Source organism: Nannospalax galili, unplaced genomic scaffold (genome assembly GCF_000622305.1).
Source record: "Nannospalax galili isolate Female #2095 unplaced genomic scaffold, S.galili_v1.0 scaffold741, whole genome shotgun sequence".
Taxonomy (NCBI): domain Eukaryota; kingdom Metazoa; phylum Chordata; class Mammalia; order Rodentia; family Spalacidae; genus Nannospalax; species Nannospalax galili.
The window spans coordinates 483,522-499,529 of NW_008346093.1; the positions used below are offsets into that span (position 1 = coordinate 483,522).

A 16,008-nucleotide genomic window follows, 5' to 3' on the forward strand; every position below is an offset into this window, starting at 1 on the left:
TTATTATTATTATTATTATTGTGGGGGGCAGTGTATGTGTAGGGAGGTCAGGACACAGCTTTTGGGAGTTAAGTCTCCTCTTCCACTGTGAATTCTGGGGATGAATTCAAGTCTCCAGGCTTGCATAGCAAGTGCTTTGAGCTGCTAAGCCATCTCACCAGCCCAACTATAATTTAATGATATAAAATATGGTCCTTGTTCTTAAGAGACTGGGGAGTCCAGCTTCTGACTAAAAACCTATACATAATTCTTCAGACCAAATCAATGACAAGGATGAAGACTTTGGTTGGCATATCTCTTGGGGATAAGCCAACCCAAACCAAATGCCATATAGCCAAGTCTTTATAAGCTCTAAAGAGAATTAGAGTCCTAGACTGTATTAATCCATTTTATGCTGCTATAACAAAATATACTAGAGGCTGATAATATATTAAGAAAAGAGGTTTATTTAACATATGATTTCCAAGTGTAATAAGAGCAAGACTGAGCAGCCCCGTGAGTTGGGCCTCTAATAAGGGCCTATTGGCTATATCATGGCATCATGGGGAAAAGAGCACATGCTGAAACAGGAAGCCAGAGAGACTCAGGATCCAGACTTGCTTTTTTATTCTGAGACAGGGTCTCCCTGTAGCACCAGTTGGTAAAGGTATGCACCATCACTCCTGGCTTGCTCTTTTTATAACAACTTATTCTCTCAAGAACTAACCAGGGTCCCTCAAGGACTACAGTAATCCCTTTTGAAGGCAATGTCTCTATGATCTAATCACCACCCACTAGGTCCCACTTTTTTTTAAAGATTTTACTGCTTTAACACTGGGAATCAAAAGCTCCCAGTGCATGAAACTTTAATGGATACACCCAGATCATGCCTAAGTCATACCATGCCTAACCCCCCCTACTGGCTCATGGTCAACCCTTCTAGCTATTCTCTTATACACACCCACAGCATTCCTTAACTTATCTTAAATTTCTAGGTTTTTCATGATGCTTCAGTTGGTTACTGAAACGAGGTAACCCCCTCACGAGGTTGGATGGCCCATGACACATTCCAAATCATAGCTCACAAAGTAGGAGTGGTGGCACAAGCCTTTAATCCCAGCAGAGGCAGAGGCAGGCAGATCTCTCTGAGTTCAAGGCCAGCCTAGTTTACATAATAAGTTCCAGGCCAGCTAGGGCTATGGCGAGATCCTGTTTCTAAAAGCAACCCCCCCAAAATAAATCTTTTTCTAAATTTTTTAATTTTAATTTTAAGAATTTTATGTGTATGAGTGTTTTGCCTGCATGCATGCAAGTGTACCATGCATGCAATGCCTGTAGAAGCCAAAAGAAGACATCAGATTTCCAAAACAAACTATAGCCTCCTAGGAACTGAACTAGAGTATTCTGCAAGAGCAGCCAGTGCTCCTAACTGCTGAGCCATCTCTCCAGCCCTCATAGATGACAAATTCTCATGTATGAAAAAACAGCTACTGCCAAAATATATACTACCAACAGTAACAAATATAGAAAAATATCAATCAAATACCTTCTCTAAATAATCTGGTCAATAACCCTCTCCACAAAATCTCTAGGTTACTTGATAATGGGGTCTCCAAATGAGAGACTGATGAGCCCCTACCTAAGAAATTAATGGCCAGGTACTGGACCACATGTGGTTCAACAGACAAAACAATTTATTTCAGAAATTCTAGTTATAGGAACCTATCCTATAGAAATCTTTTCAAGAATGCAGGTATACCCAGGCATTCATTCACACCTGACTTTCTGGGACAAGATAAAACTGGAAAGAATCAAAAATCCAACCAATAAGAGACCAACTAAAACAATGATACATGCTGAAAGTATAATTGCTATGGGCTGAACTATACCTCCCTCAAATTCTTAACCCCCAATTGTACTGACAGGGCATTTAAAGAGGTACTCAAGGAGAAAGGCAGCTATAAGGGTAGGCTCTAATCCAACAAGACTAGCATCCTTGGGACTGGAGAGATGGCTCAGTGGTTAAGTGCACTGGCTGCTCTTGCAGAGGACCCAGGTTCGATTCCCAGTACCCATAACTCCAGTTACAGGGGATCTGACACCATCTTCTGACCTCCATGGACACTGCATGACACAGGAGCACTTATACACATGCAGCAATACACCCATACACATAAAAATAATAAATAAAATACTTTTTTAAAAAAGAAAAGCACCCTTTTAAGGAAAAGACAAGAGCCAGAGGGGTAGCTCAATGGTCCAGTGCCTGCCTGGCATGCACTAGACCTTGGGTTCCATACCCAGATGTGTATGAAAGATACACACCAGAGACTACACCTTCTTAGTAAACCTGTAGAGGAAAAGCCATGTGAAAACAGGAAGACAGCAGATGTTAGCAAGCCAAGGAGAGAGGCCTCTGCAGAAACCAACCCTGAAAGCATATTGATCTTGGACTTCCAGTCTCCAGAACTGTGAAAAAATAAATTGCTGTTTAAGCCACCAATCTGTGGCATTCTGTTATTATAGCCTGAACCAATACAGGTTGAATACCCTTACAGGAAATGCTTGGGATAAGAAGTGTTTTAGATGATACTATGCAAGCTACTAAGGGAGAAGATCAATCAATCCAACCCAGCTGTAAAATCTAATAACCATAACATGACTGGTGCAGCAAACTATCTCTATTGGTGCAGTAGTGTAGCGGCACTTTTATCTTGGGAGTAACCAACAGCTATCTAATTGAACTTAAAGTCCACACAATTGTAAACAAAACCAAAAACACATGACTGGAAAGATCATAGATCCTAAAGAAAAACCTATGTCTGTCACATCCCTAGACAAATGTAATTTCTTACTGTATGCTAAATATGTATCCTTATATTTACAGACAAGTATACTTCTCAGCACTCATCAAAGAGTTCTTTTTGCAACATATGGAAACTACTACAGAGTTCCACAACTAGTAAAATGCAGAGAGTAAGAGTCTGTGAGATGCCCAAATGTAAGTAACACATCTGCAATGGAACATCTATACCTAAGACTTAGGGAACATAGGGGAACAGGGGGCAGAGAGAATATTAATGCAACTGTCAACTCTCACCACTGAAATTTCCTCATGCAAGAGATGATGATTAACACAGAAAGCCACAACTGGCCAAAATGTAGAGAATAAGAGACTGCAGAATGCATGTCCCTGGTTAGGACTCCTATATTAAAACTCTGCCACCCAGGGATCAGGGACTACTGCAGAAAAGGAGGCGGGAAGACTGTAAGAGTCAGGGATTATGGATGATCACAGAAACAAGAGTTTTCCAGGCAGCTGGGAACTTGCTCATATGAACTTATAGCAAAGGTGATAGTATGTAAAAGAACCATACAAACTCAAACCAGATAAAACTCCAGTATAGAAGTGGGGAAATGGGTAAGAAGCCCCAACCTTAGCTGAGGAACTATTGGAAACTGATCACTGCCGGGTGAGGGAAAGTTGGTCTTCTTTAATGGTCTGACACTAGATAGGTTGACCAGGTATCAGTGGATGAACTCATACCAAGGGACATCTGGGGACACAAACTTGATTCGATAGGCCTTAACATATATGACAGAATGCATGAAATCTGGTGGGGGGCTATGGGGGGTTGAAGATAGGTGAAGGGTCCAAATATGATCAAGGTGTATTTATAAGATGAGCATGGTGGCACACGCCTAGCACTTAGGAGACAGAGGTAGGTGGATCTCTGTGAGTTCAAGGCCAGCCTGGCCTACATAGTAGTCCCAGGCCAGCTGGGGCTACAGGGAGACCATGTCTCAAAAAGACCAAAAAAAAAAAAAAAGATGTATGAAATGTACAAAAATTCAATAAAATTTTAAAAAATACATTCTAATGTTTTGCATAAGAAGAGAGGTTGTGCTGGATAGCTTTAGTGTCAATTTGACATACTTGGGTTGAGGGAGCCTCAATTGGGGAATTTCCTTCATTGGATGGGCCTCTGGCCATGTCTGTGGGGCATCTTCTTGATCACTGAGTGATATGGTGGGTGGTGCCACCCCTGGGCAGGTGGACCTATGTTGTCTAAGAAAGCAGGTTGAACTGGAGCCAGAGGAGAAAGCCAATAAGCAGCATTCCTCCATGGCCTGTGCTCTAGCTCCCGCCTCCAGGTTCCTGCCCTGAGTTCCTACCATGGGCTCCCTGATGAACTGTCACTCAGGAGGTATAAGACAAATAAACCCTTTCCTACCCAAGTTGGTATTGCTCAGAGTGTTTTGTCACAGCAATGGAGAAACAAACTAGAACAGAGGTTGTCTTGGTGTGAATATACTACACAGAGGCCAAACAAGAGCCACAGGGTGTCTACCAGTATGAACAAGTTTCCTAGGAAAGGGACACTGGTATGAGCCAGAAACTTGGGCATTAAGCCATCTACCAGGGTAAGAAGTAGCCTATGAAGTGCATACTGTAAACATCTCCCCTGGAGCATGACAGGACTGGTATTTACAACTACTCTTATGCATGAGAGCCCAAATCCCAATTAGAAAAAAGCAAAAATACAACACCCTGTGACATAATACAAAATAAATATTTGGTTTTTGTCTCCACTTGCTGGCACAGAGATCCCCAAAATATTAGAACTTACTGCATGCTAATGACATGACTCTTGGGTGGTTTGATAGCCTCAGGATGAGGCCTCCAGTCACGAGAGAAAATAACGCATGATTATAGAGGGCAAAAATGTTCAGCCCTGTCTGCCACTAGATCTCTGGAGAAAGGAGAATGTGTAGAGACTGAGTTGGTCATCAATGACTAGCAATTTAACCAGTCATATCTATGTAACATCCCTAAGTGATGGGGATGCAAGTCAAGGGAATGTCTGGGTTGGTCAACCCTGAAGTACTGAGAGGGTGGCGCACCCAGAGAGGACATGGAAGGAGCTCTGCACCTCCACACCTCTTGTCCTATATATCTTTCATTTGTTTTTTTTCTGAGTTGTACCCTTCATAATAAAGCAGTACCCATAACCCTGAAGTACTGAGAGGGTGGCGCACCCAGAGAGGACATGGAAGGAGCTCTGCACCTCCACACCTCTTGTCCTATATATCTTTCATTTGTTTTTTTTCTGAGTTGTACCCTTCATAATAAAGCAGTACCCATACCTAAAATGCTTTCCTGAGTTCTGAGTTAATCAAGTATATCATTGAACCTGAATGTGATGATTAATTTGGCTTTTCAACTAGACTGGGTTAAGAAATGTCTAGGTCATCAGTGAAGCACACCTTTGGGTATGTCTATGAGGGCCTTTTCAGAGAGGATTAACTGAGGAGGAAAGACCCACCCTGAATATGGGCAGTATCGTTCTAAGGGCTGGAGTTCCAGACTGATTAGAAAGGGTACTAAGGAAAAAGCCAAGCTGAGCTAAGCACCAGCATTCCCCCTTCTCTGCTTCCTGAAGGCTTTCTGATCCTTGAGCAAGCAGGCTTCATGCTACATGCCTTCCCTTCTAAAATCATTGAGTTTCTTCTCTGTTAGGTATTTGGTCACAGCAATGAGAAAATGAATATACACTCCCAAATTTATAGTTGGGTAGGCAGAGGTGTGCATAGTGTAGACAGTCCATTTTGGCTGGTATCTGAAGGGGAAGCAACTTTGTGAGACTGAGTCATTAACTTGCAGGGTTTGCACCAATGCTGGTGCATACAAAAGAATTGGGAGGGGTACAGTTAAGCTTATAATACTGAAGTATTAAAGTAGTAAAGATTTAAAGTAGCCAACCATAAAAAGCTTCAACAATTTAAAAAATTCCTAGAATAAACAAAACAAGAAATCACAGCAAAGCAATAATAATTATAAAAAAAGAACCAGAGATTATAGAACTGAAAAATACAATAAACACATTTAAACCTCACTACATAGGGCTGGAGGTATAGCTCAGGGGGAGGAAACTTGCCTGTAATAATGCATGTGACCCTGGGTTATTTCCAGAGCTCCCACAAAAACAAAAAAGACAAGACAAGAAATACAAATAATAACAAAGGATAGAATTCGCAAACCTAAGGTTGTATATGAATAGAATTTATTTAATCTTGGAAACAATAAAAAATAAACTGAAAGCTGAGAGCACAGCTCAGTGGTAAAGCACTTGCCTAGCATGAGTGGGGCTCTGGGCTCTATACCCAAGCACTGCAAAGATTGTTCTGAAAACAGATTTAGAAAAATGAAAAGAATTTCAGGGGTCCATGGGGTTTTTAACAAGAATTCCAATATTCATACTGTTGATGTCCCAGAAGGGGGGAAGAATGTAGCTAAAAGAGTATTCAAAGCAAGCCAGGTGTGGTAGTGCATGTCTATCATCACAGCACTCAGAAGGCTGAGGCAAGAGGATCATAAATTTGAGGCCATCTTGAACTATATAGTGAGACCAGTTATCCAAAAAAAAAGAAAAAAAAGCAGGAAAGCAAAACAAAACAAAAATCAAAGCATATTCAAAGCAATAGTAGCTGAAAATTTTACACTAAGCTATATCAAAATTAAACTTCTTAAAAACCCTGGCTGGCCTCAAACTTACTAGATAGTAAGTTGGCCTCACTAGGAAAAAACATCTTGAAGGCAGCCAGAAAGAATGTATTACCTATGGGGGGAAACAATTTTTTTGAAACAGGGTCTCCCTGTAGCCCCAGGAACTCACTATGTAGACCAGGCTGGCATCGAACTCACAGAGATTCTCCTGCCTCTGCCTAGGGGAAAAACAATTTAAATGATAGATTTCTCCCTGGAAATCAAGGAGGTCAGAAAGAAGTAGCCTAATACTTTTTAAATGCTAAAAGGAAAAAAAGAGAAAACCTGTCAACCATAAACTGTATATCTGAGAAAGTTATCTTTAAGGAAAGAAAAGGAAATTAAAACATTCTTAGAAGAAAGAAAACTAAAGAAGACCTGCCCTCAAAAAAGTGCCAAAGCCAGTCCTTGGGACATATACCTACAATCCTAGGTATTTGGAAGGCTGGGACAAGGAGGATCACTTGAGTCCAGGGAATTTAAAGGCCAGCAGTGAGACCCAAATCTAAAACATAACAAAATAAAATCTAAAGAAAGTTCTTAAAAATGAAGGAAGTTCTTGTAATGCTAATTACTCTTGCCTTTACTTCTCCTTCGCATCTCCTATTCACCAGTCAAGGACTTTCTTTTCCCCCTACAGACAAGAGTTATGCAATTTGGGAGTCTTTTAGATAGACTCCCTGAAGGGGTGCCCCAATTGGCTCACCCTGTGTCCCTGTTCAGCATGAAAGAAGCCAGAGTAGGGGCTAGAGAGATGGCTCAGCCGTTAAGAGCACCAACTGCTCTTGCAGAAGACCTGGGGTCGATTCCCAGCACCCACATGGCTGCTATGAACCGTCCCTAACTCCAGTACCAGGGGACTCCGAAACCCTCTTCTGACTTCCGCGCATTGCACAACACGGGTGCACTCACATACATGCAGGCAATACACTCATACATATAAAATAAAAATAATAAAGTATTTAAAAAAATGAAGCCAGAGTGGTCTGCATCCTGATTCCCTATCCGCAAGCTCTTCAGAGGATGGTGTAATAAGAACAGGAGGTAGGAATTGGCTAGGCAGTTAGTGTAAAAAGACCCTAAAGAAAAGTAGCCAGCTTCTTGGCTAAAAGTCAAAATGCCGTGGGCCTCTTAGCAACATACTCTGTTCCAAATGCCAAAAATGCCGAAAATATTGGGGAGCTCTTATCTAATCCTTAAAAGATTTTAGGGCTACCTCTTCAGAGGGGGAAAAGTTAGAGTAGCAAATAGCCCCATAAAAAAAAGAAGAGTACATGAAGTTATCAGAAAAAAAGTGATGAGGTGATATGGGAGGAGTTGGAGGGGAGGGAGTGGGCATAAATTTGATCAAAACACCTTATATGCTTATCTTCCTGCATGAAACTGTCAATAAATTATTTTTTTAAATGAAAGAAGTTCTAAGAGTGAAACTTGGAATATCAGGAAGAACAATGGAACCAGAAGAAAGATGACTGACTAGATAAAAATACATAAAGAGGAAAAGGGGAATCAGAGGTCAGGATGGATACAGAGAAAATGAACAAGGTTATACATATAAAAGACAAATTTCACTGGGGACATTGACCCAATCATGAAGGTAAGCCCTCTAGACAGTGATTTTATTAATCACGTCTTTTGATAGTCACATTACTTTTACCTTCCTGAGTAGTGTGGATTTTGTAGTGTATATCTGTTCATCTGTAATGACAAAAGTTTCCATCTCTTTTATGGGAGGAGCAGGAGAGAAAATGTTTGGGATCAGAGACACCTTACAATGAAGCTAGAATGAAATAGACAACACCAGCACTTCCACTGCTCCCCACATCTGCCTAGCAGCCCAGAAACATGGTAACCATGGTGACAAGAAGCTGAAGTGGCAATTTGATGCAGTCCCACCTGGTTGGATCTTTGCAGCTAGAATACATAGGTATGTACTCAGTGACTGGGCAGCACAGTGCAGCACAGCACTGGGATATGTAGCTCCAAGTAAGATGGAGTGAGCATATTCCACCCCATGTCTCCCACACAGTGCAGGCATGAAACCTGGGGGGAAGGCAGGAAATGGCAGTTTGATGAGTCTGGAGAGAGAGAGAGAGAGAGAGAGAGAGAGAGAGAGAGAGAGAGAATTCAAAGTAACACCAAATGGACTGAGTTTCTACTTACTCTCTGGTATTACCTAGCCCAGGACAAAAGCAGCATCAATCCTGGAAGACGGTGTGAACACAAAGATCTCAGAAAGTGACCTTCTAGTCTGGCTTTAAGAAAAGGGAACATCCAACCTCATCCATTTTGTTTTTCCTCCTTTCTTTCTATCATTCTCCAAGCAACAGAAAAACTAGCAGCCTCAGCAGCAAAAACAGAATACATGGCAGCAGCAGAGTATGGTATAGTCCCCTAAATCCCAGATGGGGCCAGTAAGATGGCTCAGGGGCTAATGGCAGTTGCCACCAAGCCTGCCACCACCCCTAACACCTAGATATAATAATTTAAGAAGAGGGAAGACAATATCCCTCTCTGATTGGAGACACTATGGTTCCAAGAAAGTGGAAAGAAATGTCACTGTTGTTTTTCAGTCAATCTTCTATTTGTCTCTATCTCTGGGTACAGATAGAGGGAAGTAGGTAGTACAATATAAGAGAATTCCCATCGTTCCATAGAGGGTACTAAAGAGGGGCTGCAAAGAACTGGAAAAGTACATGGGAAATCATGGGGAAGAAGTATTTAGGAAAGCAACCCCACAAAATTACCTTCAAGCAGTGCATGTATATATCTAATCTAAAACAGAAAAGCAAACCCTTTGAGAACTGAACTAAGGAACAGACCACTGCCTGCATCCCAGAATGGTCATAGGTGGGGAGGCAGACATAACAGGTGCAAATGTGTAGGAATGACTTTACAATATGGACATACTCTGGAAAGATGACTTTTAGTTAACCTTACACCCAAAAAGTGAATCTTAGATTGTTTATAATGTACACAAGCTCACTGAGCCATGTGCTCCTCTTGTGACCTGGGCATATGGCCTTAATCCCTCATGACCCTTCCTTGTTCTCCACCCAATATAGTGTATGAATGTGCATATATATGTTTTACATATGAAAGCACTGTAAACAGCACTTTTCGCATTGGACATGAATTACTCCCTTTGTGTTGTAAACAATAGATGAGATCAAATTAATAATGTCTGTCTGTGATCGGATGTCTGCTATTCTAAATCAGTAAGGCTCAGAAAGAGCAAAACTCTCCTCTGATAAGACAATTCTGCTTTTACTTACCCATTTCATGCTGGATGTACTGTTTCAATAAAGGAAAAAGTAGGCCTCTTCGTTGAGGAGAACAGTTCTGAGAGAAATCTGAAGGAACAGGCTCTCAACAGCTTGGGTCTATTCTTGGCCTTAAAATGGATACTAAGAATCAGGCTGTCATTTTTAAGCATCACCATATTGTGGCATAATGCAGTACAAATGAAACTGACAAGGCTTGAAAACTGAATGGACACAGAAACCACAAACCACAGAAGGCTGATTAAAACTTGCAGCCAGAACTCAACTGGGTCAACTACCTATCACAAATAGAAACATCAACATTCTCCATATTATTTACACAAAGCCCAGAATCTCATAAACCTTACTCAAAAAGTCCAGGACAGAACCCAAAATTATATGGTATGCAAAGAACCAGAAAAATCTTAACTCACATAAGAAGACAGACTTCAGCTCTGATTGAGTTGATGTAGATGCTGGAACTATTTGAAAAACTCTTTATATTATCTTTTATTAAAAACAACTAAGAAGTAAGGATAGACATGCTAGGAACCATTAAAAACAAAAATATAAAGAAGGACAAAATTGAAAATTGAAATGGACAATAATCTCCTAATAGAAGAATACAATTGCACACTGAAGATAGTAGGCAAAAGACTGAATAAGCTTCACGGTAAATCAACAGAAATTATCTAATCTGGAATATGGGGATGGGGGAAAAGCACTGGGGTGGGCAGGGGGAAGAAGAGCACTTCTGGGACCATGTAGGATAATACCAACTTCAGATTATCAGTGTTCTAGAAACAGAAGGGAAAGCAAGTAGTTTAGAAAGTTATTTGAGGAAATAATTCCTCGTCACATTCCAAATTTGAGAAAAGACATGGGTCTGTAGATTCAGGAGGCAGAGCAAGCCCCAAGTAGAATTAAAAACCAAAGGATTCCACACCCAGAAACATTGTGATAAAGCTGCTGAAAACTAAGGACAAAGGAAAAACAACACCTATAGGGGAATAACTATTCAAATAACTTTGGATTTCTCATCTGAAACCACAGAGTACAAAAAGAAGTAGGACAGCACTGTTGAAGTGCCAAAAGAAATGATAATTTCTTTTTAAAATGAAATGGAGATCTTTTTAAAGGTTAAAAATTCATTCAATTTTATGTCTTACAGGGTTTATACTGAGTTCAATATTGTATAACTATATTAATTTAACTGTGAACCTAAAAACTTACAGCCACTTTTGAAAGAGATGTTATCTTTGCTCTAGAAATTGTTATCGAATATGTTAAAGCTGTAATGAAATGCTTCTTCTAATCATGTGGTTATTAAATAAAATAAATTTTAAAAAAGAAATGATAATTTGAGCCACAGACATGGCTCAGCAGGTAAGGGTGCTTGCTACCCAGCAGGTAAGGGTGCTTGCCACCAAACCCGAGTTCAATTCCCAGAACTTGCATGGTAGGAGAGAAACAGACTTCTGTAAATTGTCTTCTGACCTTCACATGCATCACATGAATGTTGTGGGACAAGCATGTACACACACACACACACACACACACACACACACACACAATAAATAAGTAAATGTAAGAAATGATAGTTCACTGAGAAATGTATATGCCCTGAAAATTTTCTTCATGAATGAAGGTAAAATAAAGATATTCTCAATAAAGGAAAAAAAATGTTGCCAACAGATTTGATCTGAAATAATTACTACAGCCAGTTTACAGATAGGCAACTGATCCCAGAAGGAGACCTGGGATCATCAACAATGAAGAAAGAACATCAGACATGGATAAATGTAGTAGGTTATTCTTCTCTTCAGTCCTCTAAAATATTAACATAGTTGAAAGCAATAATTGTAACAATGTAAAGACAGACACAGAGTTGCATGTGGTTGTGGTCCCACCTACTCAGGAGGCTGAGTAAGGAGGATCACTTAAGGCTAGGAATTTTGGGCCAGATTGAACAAACATAGTGAAACTCCATCTCAAAAAACAAAAACAAAAAGCAAACAAAAAAACCCACTGTAATATTATCTAATGGGAATTTTCAATGTATGTAGCTATAAGACAACTAAAGCAGAAAGGGGGTAGGTAAGGAGACTTTTACAATGGTAAAGTTCTGTATGCACCTACATAAGTAAAATATTAATTTCAATCATATAAAGTTTAAGTATACATGATAATCTGTAGAGCAAACACAAAAGAAACTATGTAAATAGATAGTAAGATACATACACCAGAGGGCCAGGTGTGATGGTACACACCTGCAATCTCAATGCCCAGGAGGTGAAGTCAGGAGGATCCACAAATTTGAGGCCAGCCTGGGCTGTATATCAACTTCTAGGATAGCCTAAAAAGGACAGAACCAGTACACAGAGAATCAACAAGAATATAAAAGTACAATAATACCATCAACTGCTTGCAATTGACACATATAGAACACCTTGCTAAAAAGCAGAATATACATTTTTTTCAAGAGTCTGTGGAATATTTGCTAAAGTAGACCGTATCATGAGTATGGAAACAAGCTTTAACAATGATTGATTGTAATTGTTGGGCTTTGTATCAAGACCCTGTCTCAAAAACTGTAACAAGACACTCAGTGGTAGAGAATGTTTGGATAGCCCAGAGCTTTGGGTTCAATTCACATACAGAGATAAATAAGTATTTAATACAAAAACTGTGTGTACACACCCACCAAAAGAAAATGGTAAACACACAGTTTAAGCACCATCTATGAAATATTTAAAGATTATTAATTTTAGTCCTACACAGTAGCTCCCAGAAAATAGAAGTTAAAAAATTCAATCTCATGAAGCATCACATTAATGCTAAAACTAAGCAAGAAAAAAGTATAAGAAAAGCAAAATAAAAACATCGCTCATGAAAAAATTCTGACTACTCAAACATTAACAATTTGGACTTGTGTTTGATTTTCAAGTCACCATGACCAAGTAGGATTTATTAAAGATGGTTCTACAGCCAACAATAGAATCTACTAGCCTAGAGAAGAATAACCACATGATTTTATCAGTGGATACAGAAAAGGCTTTGAAAAGATCAGGAGTGGTTCATAATAAAAATCCTCAGGAAACTAGACAAAGAAGAAATTTCCTGAGCCTAATAAAAAACATCTCTAAAGCTGGGTATGGTGGCACATGCCTTTAATCCCAGCACTCTGGAGGCAGAGGCAGGTGGATCTCTGTGAGTTCAAGGCCAGCCTGGCCTACATAGCAAGTTCCAGGCCAGCTGGGGCTACGGGGAGACCCTGTCTCATAAATACCAAAAAAAAAAAAAATCTTTAAAACATTTAGAGAAAACACCAAACTGAACAGTCAAAGTCTGGATGTTTCCTCCCTTATTCAACACAAGGCCAATGTGTTTACTTTTCCCATTGCTACTAAACATTAGGCTGGAAATGTTAACCAGTACAAACAGCAATAAAGAAAAACATACATCAAGAGCATATTAATAGAAAAGAAAAATTAAGTGTCTCCATTTTCACAGAAGACATGATAATTTAAAGGTAGTAAGGGAGATCAGCAAAATCACAGGCTACAAGGTCGACAAATAAAAATCAATCATATTTCTGTATACCGACAATGAATATTAGAAAATGAGCATTCCAAAATAAAACCATTACAATAACCTTAAAATAAAAAACACACACATACGTACCTAATACAACAAATCATTATATGGTATTTTTAACTAGATCAAAAGCTTATGGCTGGAGAGGCCGTAGGCCCTAGTATGTAAGTTACAGCAGTTGTTTGCTATATGGACATATGTACCTGCCAAATGCATCTAAATAATTATGTTTACCCTCATAGATTAGTTCTGCTATGGGCTTTGGTCAGAGAAGCTTCTTTATACAGTGAGTGACAATTACTGCAGAGGCTCATAACTGGTCAAAGTGCTGTAAGTGACTTGACTGTTCAGCCATAAAGGGGATATCTGTATTACCCCTCTAAGGCTCAGACACATCACAGAATGGGAAAAAATTTTTCACCTATACCTATGAAAGAGAGTTATTATCTAGAAATATACAAAGAACTTTAACTAAACATCAAAGAAACACATAACCCAATTTAAAAAATGAGTCAATGAGGTGAACAGGGAGTTCTCAAAAAATGAAATGCAAATGGCTGAGACATACTTAAGACAATGGACATCTTGAGTCATCAGGGAAATATAAATTAAAATCACTTTGAGATTTCACCTTACCCCATTCAGAATGGTTAAGATCCAAAAAACAAACAAGGACCAATGATGGCAAGGATGTGGGGAAAAGGGAACTCTTATCCATTGCTGGTGGGAGTACAAATTGGTGCAGTCACTATGGAAATCAGTGTGGAGATTCCTCAAAAAGCTAGAAACTGATCTACCATATGACCCAGTCATACCACTCTTGGGGATATACCCCCCAAAACTCTATATCCTATTACATCCATGTTCACTGCTGTCCTTTTCATAATATAGGATACAGGAACAAACTACCTGTCCATCAACTGACGAATGGATAATAAAAGTATGGTACAATGCAACATTATTCAGCTGTCAAAAATGAAATTATAAAGCCAGGCATGGTGGCGCATGCCTTTAATCCCAGCACTTGGGAGGCAGAGGCAGGTGGCTCTCTCTGCGGTCAAGGCCAGCCTGGTCTACATAGGGAGTTCTAGGCCAGTTGGGGCAACAGAGAGACCCCTCATCTCAAAAAGACAAAAAAAAAAAAAAAAAAAAAAAAAAGAAAAAAGAAAAAAAAAAGAAATTATGAAATTTGCAGGTAAATGTATGGAACTGTAAACAATCTTCCTTCTGCATGAGGTAACCCAGACCCAGAAAGACAAATATCACATGTTTTCTCTCATAGCAGAATGCTAGCTTTGAATTCTTATATATGTATGTTTCAATTATAAAATAAAGAGAGGCCAGGAAACAGTCAAGGGAGGGAGGCTTCATAGGAGGGAGATAGAATGTAGTGATATAAAGAGGGGAAAGGGGGAATAATAGAGTACAAAGGGATAATTGGGATGGGGAATGGGAGGGTAGGACAGAGAAGGGAGTATGGGGAGGGTTAACTAACACTAAAGGCCTTTAGAAAAAGTCATATGGAAGACTACTTCTATAGAAACATCTTAAAGTATATATATGGACATTGAAGAGAATTACATTATAACAGGGGTACATTGCTCCTACTAGACACCATAGGCTAGCAAAGTAAAAACTCAATGTCACAGATGGATTACCTCTTTTGAAGCTGTTAACTAGAGGTCCCACCATAGACTCTCAAACAATACTGATCATTGTCCCTGCTCTTAGTTACCCAACAGAACTTGATAGTAAGACCCTATTGCTGAAGACATTACATACATGAGCCACAGAAAAAACAAGGAAAAATCAAGCTAGTACTGACTTCAGAGCTTATACATACTGGATAGCTTTTATAGTGCTGGAAGATGCTATGCTGCTACCAGCAGAAAAAATTAATCATTAACTTTATCTAGTGGTGAATCCTGTGTGCTTCAACAACTAGCCTGGCAAGAAATGACCTCTGGTGCAATACTGGCATGATAATCAATCACTTTCTAATTGGATTTAAGGTTTTCTTTTCATAAGATTGAGTCCATACCTCACATTGTTATCAGGTCTAGACAAGCCACAGGACATAGGGGAGAGCCTAATACTATTATTCTGCTAATTATAGTATTGAATGATGTGATTCCTAATTACTTATTGCTATACCCATAGATTAATGCATCACTCAACTCTCCCCAGAAAAGCTTCCTTATGCAGCAGATGGTGATTAATACAGAAACCCAGAACTGGCCAATGTGCACAGAATAAGAGACCATGAAGGGATTATCCCAAAATGGGATACCTATGTCATATTAAACTTCTGCCTCCAAAGGCTCAGGGATTATTGCAGAAGAAGCGGTAGAAAGGCTGTAGGAGCCAGAGATGGTGGATAACCACAAGGAAACAAGAGTTTTCCAGACAGCCAGGAAGTTACTCATATGAACTCATAGCAATGGTGACAGCATATACAAGTCCCCCTTAAACTCAAGCTAGACAAAATCCCAGCATAGATGTGGGGAAATGGGTAAGAAACCCCAACCCTACCCGAGGAACTATTGGAAGCTGACAGATGCTGGGAAGGGGAGAGTCAGCTTCTTTTAAGGGTTAACCAGGCTTCATGGGATGGACCCACAC

The 16,008-nt window shown here is 39.7% G+C and overlaps 1 protein-coding gene across 9 annotated transcripts in view; it reads right to left on the minus strand.

The window, feature by feature from the left end:
• LOC103741630 (zinc finger protein 182) overlaps positions 1-16,008 on the minus strand; it is a 65,234-nt gene that overhangs the window by 41,788 nt on the left and 7,438 nt on the right. For 2 of the 9 annotated variants that reach the window (XM_029568051.1, XM_017800457.2), the window contains exon 3: positions 12,031-12,145. The exons of the other annotated variants lie outside the window; for them this stretch is intronic. The gene's annotated coding sequence lies outside the window, so the exon portion shown is untranslated. The remainder of the gene's footprint in view (positions 1-12,030; positions 12,146-16,008) is intronic. 9 annotated transcript variants of the gene reach the window in all.